This window comes from Heterocephalus glaber, unplaced genomic scaffold (genome assembly GCF_053883595.1).
Source record: "Heterocephalus glaber isolate CG9 unplaced genomic scaffold, H.glaber_assembly_v1.0 deba00001457, whole genome shotgun sequence".
NCBI classification, from domain to species: Eukaryota; Metazoa; Chordata; class Mammalia; order Rodentia; family Bathyergidae; genus Heterocephalus; species Heterocephalus glaber.
In genome coordinates, this window is record NW_028258305.1 from 37,653,069 (window position 1) to 37,662,968 (window position 9,900).

Here is a 9,900-nt window from a genome sequence, read left to right on the forward strand (position 1 = left end):
GTCCAAGGCAATGTCAACCTCAGCCTCCCTTCCCTTCAGCTGGTGAAGAGAGCCAGATGGTATGGTCTGAAGGGAAATTTCTTCTCCGTCTCTTGCAAAGAGGGGTGCTCTCTCCACTACAGGACAGACTTTCCTCTGAGAAAATGGGGTTGTAGGCACTAGGGCTGGGTACCTTTCCAGAGGCTGCTTACAGTTGACAGCCAGGCACAGAGCCTTTGAGCTGACCGGATTCTTCAAGGCAAGGATAGCGAAGCCACAGTACCGCAGTATACCTGTGATTCTAGGACTAGGCTGCTTGGCCCCAGGGGAACTGTGCATGCCAGAAAGCGCAGGTTGGACCAGCAGGAGTGGCAGGGGCCTTTCCAGGCCAAGGGGCCACTTCACTTGCAGGCAGGGGGGCTCCCTTTCTTCTCCCCTGACAATTGCCCGGTGATCACTACCCTGTGCAGTTTCCTCTTTGTGTCCACAGGAGCGGCCAGGCTTGGGCTCTGCAGGATGGGAGGAAGGACACCTGCCCACCCCTCCCTGTCTTCTGTACACACACACACACGCACGCACGCGCACACGCACACACAGTTTCCACTCTTGACTGACTCTATCAGCCCAGCCTCACTTCCTTCCACGACGGGGCCCTTGGAACCCACCACCAAGCTGGTGTTTCTCTAAAAATATCCGTGTCCGACGTGATGAATGGGAAGGCATTTGCTCTCCTTTTCCTGCCTCAGCCTGAATCATGTTGGGAAATGACATTCTGTTAACACGAGCGCTTTTGTTTCCTCCTGCACTCTTTCACCATCCGGTGGGGCCCCTGGCCAGGACTGGCTTTCAATTTTTAAAGCCTCCCTGGGGGTCCATCCAACACCCCCAGCCAGTGACATTAAGGAAAGCCACAGGAGAGATGGACAGAAGCATCCTGTGTCTCACCAGGGGATGCTAAGGATGTGCCGGGGCACTGGCTGCACCCCCCGCCTCGGCTAACCAGATACCAAGCCCAGAAGCGTCCCTGAGGCCAGCAACCAGCCTCACTCAGCACCTGGCTCAGGGAAGCCACGTAATGTACGGGTGCAGAATGGAACACAAAAGGGTCCCAGGTGTAACTTAATGGCTCTCTGCTTCTACCAGAGAGTGGCTCTGATTCTGCCTGGAGTCAGGCGGGTGGTGGAACCAGCCTCTCAGCTGGGCCAGCGAGCCATTTGGGAAACATTTTAAAACTTTCCATGTCATAGGCAGTTGGACTTCCCTTGACCTTGTTCTGAGTTCTGTGTGACCCAGGACTATGACCTCTCCCCTGTGCATCACCTCTAATCCCAGATTTTGGTGTCTGGCTCACAGGAGGGTTTTGTTTTTGTTTTAATAAGTTCTGTTTAAATAAATAGCACCTCGAGAGGCTCAGGAGGAGAACGAGTGTCACTGGCCTTTTAAAGAACAAAGGAGGAGGAGGGGTTCTTTGGAATCTAGAGCGTGGGACAAAGCCTGCCCAACAGCCTGGAGAAAGGTGCTGTCTTAGGGCTCATTCTCCAGCCTGAATTCCAGTCCAGCTCACAGCCCCTGGAGAGCTGGTCATTCCTGACAGGCCAGCTCTTCCGGAGAAGCCCTCTTCTCCTCTCTAAGGATTTTCTGCTTGAATTTGTATGGGGTCTTGGTTTAATGGAATCTGTTTTAAATGACCTTTCTGACCCTGTATTGAACAGATCTTCTTAACCTTTAACTTGTTCTTAAGGAAAATGACAAAAGTTTTGGCTTAAGCAGTAAACCCATAAATAATCAGCCTACCAGTTCTGAGGATTTTGTCGTTTGATGGGGGCCAGAATATGGCCAGCACCTGTACATGACTATGACTTTCGTCTGTGTGTCTGTAAATGGGTAGGGACTCTGGGGACAGGTCTTAATGGTTGCCTGCATGCTACATTCTGTCTCCAGACCCCAGCCCCACACAGGCCTGCCCTGCAAGGAGATGGTGAATATGTGGGCTAGAGACCAAAAGTCTACATTCCTGGGAAGCTCAGGAGGGGGTAACCAGTAAATGGTGGCAGCAGACAGGCCAACAATAGCTAGCAGTGGCTGAGCACAATCTTGAGCCCAGGGACTCAATGCGACAGCTGAAGAAGACACAGATTCATTCACATGAGGAAGAGGCAAAGATAGGAGACTATGACAGAAGACAGAGCTATTTCACTGGAAACTCTCAGATTCCAAAAGTGGGGGCACAGATGCGCATTGCCCTGGTAGCTCTCACCCTCTGGGTGCCGGAGATTGCTGGAGAAGTAGGAGGAATTAGAGCTGGAGAAGGAGACCTTGGCTCCAGGTAGGGGCTCACTTTTGTTGTGACCACAGATATCTTTATCAGCCAAATGAGAAGCTGAGATTGGTCTCTAATTCTGTGGTCCTGACACATTTCTGTATTTGTTGGAGGAATCAGCCAATAGGAAGATACTGAACAGCCTCTGTGGCTTACTAGGTTAATGGTGACAAGGTTTAAGTTTTTCATAAAAAGGTAGTTTCCTTCTGTCCTTTCAATTTCTCCATAACTACTTATAACAGTTCAGCAGATATAAGAGGGCCTCTTAGAAGGCCTTTCTTAGTGATTGGATTTTTCCCTTAAATTCCACCCAGCACTTCTTATCAGACGCTTCCCTTTTCTCATTCCCTTCCACCCTTTCTTCCTCCTCCAACTATGCTAAACCATGGCTGTTTCTCTCTTGACACCTCTATCTACCAAGTGGGGACCTTTCTTTTTGGGCTCTCTGGAGTTCAGAAAGTCTCTGGGCCACCTTTCACAGACATTTCTTCAGAGTTCTGCAATTTGAATGCGTACTCAAAAGTTCATATGGGCTTCTGGCCATCCATAGGCCTGGCTGCTGGGTCCTGCTCACTGTATTTTGTGCACTAGGGGATTGAAAGTGTGACGGTGTCACAAGGATGAAGTTCGTGAACTTTTAGATGAAACTGAGTCACGAAACGGTCACCACTGAATTGAAGAATGGAACACAGGTCCATGGAACAATCACAGGGGCAGATATCAGCATGAACACACATCTGAAAGTTATGAAGATGACTCTGAAGAAAGAGAGCCTGAAGAGCTGGAAGCCGTTGAGCATTCGAGGAAATAACACTCACTATTTTATTCTGCCAGACAGCTTGCTTCTGGATACACTACTTGTGGAAGCTGAACCTAAGGGGAAATCTAAGAAGAGGGAAGCTGTTGCAGAAGGAAGTGAAGGCTCAGGTCAAGGAAGAGGACATGGCCATGGTACAAAAAGAGGGGGTCCTAGGCCACAAAGCCTCTCCAGATGACTGGTGCAGAAGCAATTTGGGATATTTTTTGTACAGGTTTTATTGGCTTGTCAGTTTTTAATAAACATAAATGTGAAGGGGGAAAGTTCATGCATAGAAACTTAATTTCTAAATTAATATGTGGGTGATATTTGGAGGTGGAATCTTAGGGAGATAGGTAGGATTACATGAAGTCATGGAAGTAGGGCCTCCATGATGGCATTAGTGGTTTTATTAAAGGAGAGAGAAAAGAGATCTGAATTTGCACGCTCCTTCCCTCTCCCCATGTGATGCCTTCTGCCATATTATGATGCAGTGAGAAGCCCCTCACCAAATGTCAGCACCTCGAGATTGCATTTTCCAGCCTCCAGAACTGTGAGAAGTAAATCTGTTTCCCTTAACAATTTCCCAGCCTCAGGTATTTTGTGTGTCTTAGTCACTTTCCCGTCACTGAGATACGATACCTAACACCTGCACCTTAGAGGAGAAGTTCATTTTGGCTCACAGTTTCGCAGGTTTCAGTCCATGGTCAGCTGGATCCAGCACAGAAACCACATGGTGGCAGAGCCAAGTAGAGGAAAGCTGCTCACACCATGGCACCCAGGAAGCAGGGAGAGAGGGGAGAAGCCGGAGAGGGAGATGCACCCTTCCAGGCCACACCCTCAGAATGGCCTACCGCCTAACAGCAAGTCTGCTGCAGTGCCCCCAAATCCAAGAATCTTCCAAAACATAACAGTGTTTTAGATCTACATTATAACACTGTTACAACAGTAAAAAATAAGCAAAGATATAAGGTTTTCCCCAGTGTGGGGTCTCTCTTTTCCCAAGTCAGCTTTCCTGAGGATCTTGTACCCTTACTTGCTCTTTTGACTTCTTTGGTGGTTACTCCCTGAAGGCCTTTCCTCAGTCAACTCATGCTCCTTTCATGCTTTCCAATATTCTTGTTTGGACTCATGATACTATATCTCTGCCTTCTTGGTCTTGCCCTCCTCCAGGATTTTTATTTTCAATGGTTACTGAAGCTCTCATACTGACCATCAGGGATAATATGGAAAAATGGCACCAAGGGAAAAGAGATCCTGCAAACTAACCCCTCGCGCAAGATGGCTCTATTGAGAAAGGGTTACCTTGTAGGCTTCCAGAGTCTGGGAAACCCTACCCACTATAGGCAAGATAGCTGGGGGACCATCCTGGATGTTTCCTGGGTAGAGCCAATGTTCATCTTGGAATATCTGTATAATGAGCAGAAATTTCCTGCAGTGATCTGTACCATGAATGTACATGGTTCTGCCAAGTGCTCTCTATTTGTAGGAGTCTCCCTCTTGCTAAGCATGTCACTCCCTTGCTGAGAGTTAACTGTTCAGGGAGTTTTTTATCTGTATGTGAAAAAGCAACCAAAATCACTCTAGCAGGCAGGTGCTCTGTTAGCCCTCTCTTTTCTGTCTTTAGATGACATCCAAATAGCCCTGGTCTGATGGGTACTAGAGAGTAACTACTCTAAAACTAAAGGCCAAGAATATCTTTTCCAAAAAAAATTTTTTTAAAAAGACTTAGACCTTGTAACTTAACCTTTTTATCAGTGTGGTAGGCTTCTAGGCAAGCTAATTTCATTGCCTGAAAGACTAAGTGGGTCTGTGAACACCTCTTGGGGCTGGCACTGGTGACGTGACAAGTCATTTATTCCAGGGCATAGCTTGGCTTTTTGCCAGGCCCTCCATCATAAGCTCAGCCAAGGAGAAACCCGAGTGGGGTGGGTGACCCACAGCATGGGTCCTCAGCTTCTCAGCAAGGTCTTCCACATCTGGTGGACATGCACAATTAATAATGCTTTGGGGGGGGGGGTGATGATTTGGTCTCCTGGGAAAAGGAGTCTTGGTCCAAGATAATGTCTGGTAAACTTTGACATTCCACCCTCAAGTGGTCCTACACTGACACTGAGCCAACTAAACAGCTGCACGATCATATTGCAAAATGCTCCTCAAGAGCCAGCTTGTCATTGAATCCATCCCCAAACTCCAGCTTTTCTCAAACAAAAGGAACCTTGGAGAGGGAAGAGCTGGAATCAGCCAGATGGAAGTGAAATGTGTGTTGCCAAGGCTGGAAGTAACTTCTAATGATTTTGGCCCAATCTCCCTCATTTTATACATGAAAAAACTTGAGATTCAAGAAGAGGAGAGAATTTTCCAATGTAACCGTGGAAGAACTGGGAAAAAAGGATGGGACTGTCAAACCCCAGAACCAGGGGGACCAAGGTCCCCACATACCTCTTAGAGTTGCAGTTCTCCCTGACTGCATTTGTGCAGAATCCCTGGGGGTGAGGTCCTAAGCAGAGGGGCAGTGATGAAGTCTTGTTAGTGAAAAGAAATGGAGCTAGATCGACAGAGTCTGCCAGGAGGAGAAATCTTGCTGTTCTAGAGAGGAAATGAGGAGGTGATGGAGGCCAAATCCAAGCTCAAACCAGATGAAGCAAGTCAGCTGGGTCTGTGATACAGGTCAGAATCTATATCAGTAAAATCTTTTCATAGGACCTGTCTTAGTCAATTTCACCTCACTGTGACAAAATATTCAGCACTCAAAACTTGAAGGAGGGGAAGTTTAGTTTGGCTCATGGTTTTAGTCCCTGATTGACTGGCTCCAAAGCAGAAATGGGGTACGGTGGAGGAAAAAGTGCTGAACCTATGGCAGCCTTAAAGCAGAGAGAGAAGGGAGAGGCAGGGACAAGAATACAGCCTTTCGGGTCATGTTCATCATCACCACTTCTACCCAGGTCCAACCTGCTCACAGCAAGTGAGCCGTGAACTCACCTGTAGAGCAATCTACTGATGACGATAGCACCTCCACAGTCCAGTCAACTTCCCAACATTTGGGGGGCACATTATAGATCTGAACCATAACTGAAAAAAGTAAATCATTAGTCATTCATCAGAAATCGTAACCATCTGCTTCGTGCAGGACAGTGTGCTATTGGATTGGTGGTTCAGGGGATCAAGGGGATAGCCTGGGGCAGAGTGGCCATTCCTCAAGCTAGACCAGTGCCAGTCACCATTAGTATTTTTATAGGTACACCCAAGTGCATGGTCATCAAGGAATGGTGTATTTTGTAAAGCTAGGCTTATTCTCTTTATCCTGAGATCATGTCATCATGTCCTGCCTTTGGAGGCTGTTGTTAAAATAATGTTCTCAATTTTTAACAATATCCTCTCAATAAATTGTTGCCAATACACTTAGTGTCCTCTTGAGTATTTTGAAACTTCATTGCCTGATGAAATCCAAAAGCCTGGTAACCATAAATTTAGTTGAGAGGACTTGGGGTTTGGGGACAGAGAGATGTATGTTCAAATCTGGGTTCAGTCATTTATTAGGTATGTGACCTCAGGGCAGCTTCTTAGCACTCCGAGTTCAAGTTTCCTACCTGTAATACAAACTTTCTCTGGGAGAGTGAGGGCTTCCTGTGGAAGTACTCACCAATGTTATTCACCATCTCTTAGAAACATTCCACACATGTTTTCCATACACACATCTGTGCTTTCTACAAGGTGCTGTGTGAGACACAGTAGACCTCTGGTAGCCTTCATTCTCGAGGAGCAAAAGTGTTGCTAGTGAGGAAGTCGACCTCCCCAGAAATCCTGAGAAAAACACAGGGAACCTAGCATGTCTTTCCTCTTTCCCAGAACGGTTTCTTTGGTGTGGTGATGGTGACAGAAACTTTCAGATATTGCTTTCCACAGTTCACATTATATTGTTTTTCCATGGCTGGTTTCAGTTTATACTAAGACTCCCTCAAAGCTCATAAAATTCCCTTTAAAACCCCATAAAATTTCACCTGTGGATGTTTATTGCTCACAGGATGTGAGCTATGTCCGCTTGGGTTTGATAGATTTACCATTATTAAGCTTGGGCTCCCATTTCCCACCAGCTTTATGAAGGTGGTTCCTCCTCCTGATTTGGCACAGTGGGCACTCTGCTTTGTCTCCCAGTGAAGAAATATTTTGGCTCCTTAGAAGTGAGCTCAGCTAGTGGGCAAGAATTCCTCCTCCCAGCCTCCTGAGGTGCAGGAATGTGATCCAGCTCTGGGCCATGGATGTGCTCCATATAGCTCACCCCAACCTCACTCCAGCCTCTCAGGTTCCTCACAGATGCCATTCCCAGGGATTCATCCATGCACATTTATTGATATCCACGACCAGAGGCATTGGAGACATTATAAGGATGTTAAAAGATTCCCTTGCTAAAGTCAGGGACAGCTCTCAAGTGTACAAAAACAACCCAAGTTTGCCCACATTCATCTCTCTGGAATATCCATCCATTGGCTTTAGTCTTACATTGATAATCTTATAAATATTTGAAGAAATACATCATATCTCTCCTTTAATCGCCTCTTTTCCAAGCTAGACACCATCAAATCATGAATCTGCCTTTAAGAACCTTGATTTTAGAGTCCATATCCCCATATTTCTTCCCCTTTGGTGTGCTCATTTGGATGTGTGTCTGAGCCACAATGGAGTCAAGAAGAGTCTTCAGGGGTGGATCTCAGGCTGACTGACTTAAGCTCTTTGTTATGGGATGAAGAACAGACCTGCATGTACAGAGACACTTCAGAGGTTGCCAGGGAGTGCCCAAGATTCACAGTAAGTTCACACAAGTTCAGACCAGGTGAGCGAAGACTAGCTCAAGGAAGTCCAAACAGGCAGACAGAGTTCCTTGATGAAAGAATGCTGAGCAATTTGGAGGTCTAGGCGGCAGAGTGAAAATCAAGGAAAACGTATAGAGATACAGACTGGGAGGATGTACAAAGGGGAAGGAGCCAGCCTCAACAAGGCATAAATCAAGGGCATAGCTCAGGAAAGAAACTGGAGGAAGAACTGAGGCAAAGCATTGTTACTGAACTCTAAGTTTTAACAGAAAATGTGGCCAATACCGTGGTCATCTCCCTTATCTGGATTTCTTTGCTTACAAATGTAGAATTCAACTCATACATACTTAAGCACAGAGAAAATTTTTTTGTTTATACATCTCCAATGTACTAAAACTAAAGGTAGCTCCTGCTTCAGGAGCTGCTGGACCCAGGAGATTCTCTCTCAGCTCCAGATTAATGTTCTTTCCAGGCAGATATTTCCAAGTGGTGGCTTCCAGCAACTTTTGTTTACTCCCTACAGCTTCAAATTCAGCTGAAAATAAGCCTCTTATTTCCTCAGAATACTAAAAACAAAAAAATCCCAGGATTAGATCATGTCCACATGTCTGGAGCTCAGAGGTAGAGGTCTAAGCATGTGAGGCAGAGCTGGCGGGGCAGTTCCCAGAGGAAGATGGGAGGATCCTGGCGAAGTGCAGATGGCAGACATCTACGCTCTGCTTCACTCCAGAGTAGCTCTGGAGCTGGGGACAGCAGGCTAAGATGGGTCAGTGGGAAGAGCTGACAGTGGCACCGAGATAAGCATGTCTGCCAGCTGACTCTCTGTCAAAACTCTGCCCAGTACTTCAGACAAAGGCCCAACGATGGCCCCAAAGGAACCCCATCAGTACACAAAAGCTGGAGCCTGACTGCCAATGTCCTTCTGCAGCCCTATCACTCCTACTGGACACTCAGGCAAGGCCCCCCAAACTCTGCACATGAATTGTCTCCAAGCACTCTGCTTCCATCCTTTCTCCGCTATGGTATTGTATATTCAGGACTTTGTTCTAGCTGTCTCCCCTTCCAACATTGGGGACATTTTATAGGGTGAGGAAAGAACATTTAAAGCTGTCTTGCTTCTCTTCATCTCTCTCTTCCTTTGGAAATAATCTTAGCAAAGCCTCACTATGATTTTAAGATGCAAGGCTTGGCTCAGCTTGGTAAGCCTGGATCTGACTTGAATATAATGCCAGCTCAGAACTTGGTTCAGCCCTGGTGACTGCTGAGTTGTTTATCTTCCCCTGACCTTAATCCCAGCTCTCTCCTGAAGGCCTTTGAGGAGAGAGACACCCCTCAAAGCAGAGGCCTCTTCGGGAGTCAGGGTGACTTCATCTTGACCCCTCCCAGGAACATTCTGGTTTCTTCTTTTTGGATGAGAATCTGTCCTACCCGGCCCTCCCTTCAACTCCTCTTCTAGTTGGAAACTTCCCTGACAAAGTAAAGACAGAGGTGACAAATCATATACGGGGCACATTCCTGTCTCTCCTCCTCCTAGGCCTGGGAGTCTGGAAAACGTCAGTGATTCAGAAACTGAGCTGAACTGGTTCTTAGTGCTTTGCATTTGGTGCCAGGGAGCAGAGCAGAGACTGATGCAAGAATTGGACTGACCAAGAAGTGAGCTTAGAGAAAAAGAACACAACCACAGCTAAGGACTTCCACACAGAAGTATTCAGGAAAAGGGCTCACCAGACCCTCACATGCACACAGATCTATCTCCTTGCTGCTGGAGGCCAAGCAGCTCGGGGCTGTGCTAGCAGAACGTGTTCCACCAATGATTACAGGATTCCCACTCTGTTCCTACAGCCCATCCCAGTTCTGGGCTATTGAAAAGGGAGTAACAGTTTTGGGCAACTCAGACAATTGGGCCAGATCTTGGCAAAATCTTAAGGCATGGACAAATGTCACTTATCACAGTCAGAGGTGACAAACAGGCAGCTATGGCAAAAAGGCTCTCG

The 9,900-nt window shown here is 46.9% G+C and overlaps 1 pseudogene; it reads left to right on the forward strand.

Annotated features, from left to right (window-relative positions):
* The first annotated feature begins 2,919 nt into the window (after positions 1-2,919).
* LOC101701567 (small nuclear ribonucleoprotein Sm D1 pseudogene) lies at positions 2,920-4,433 on the forward strand (annotated as a pseudogene).
* Positions 4,434-9,900: the final 5,467 nt, after the last annotated feature.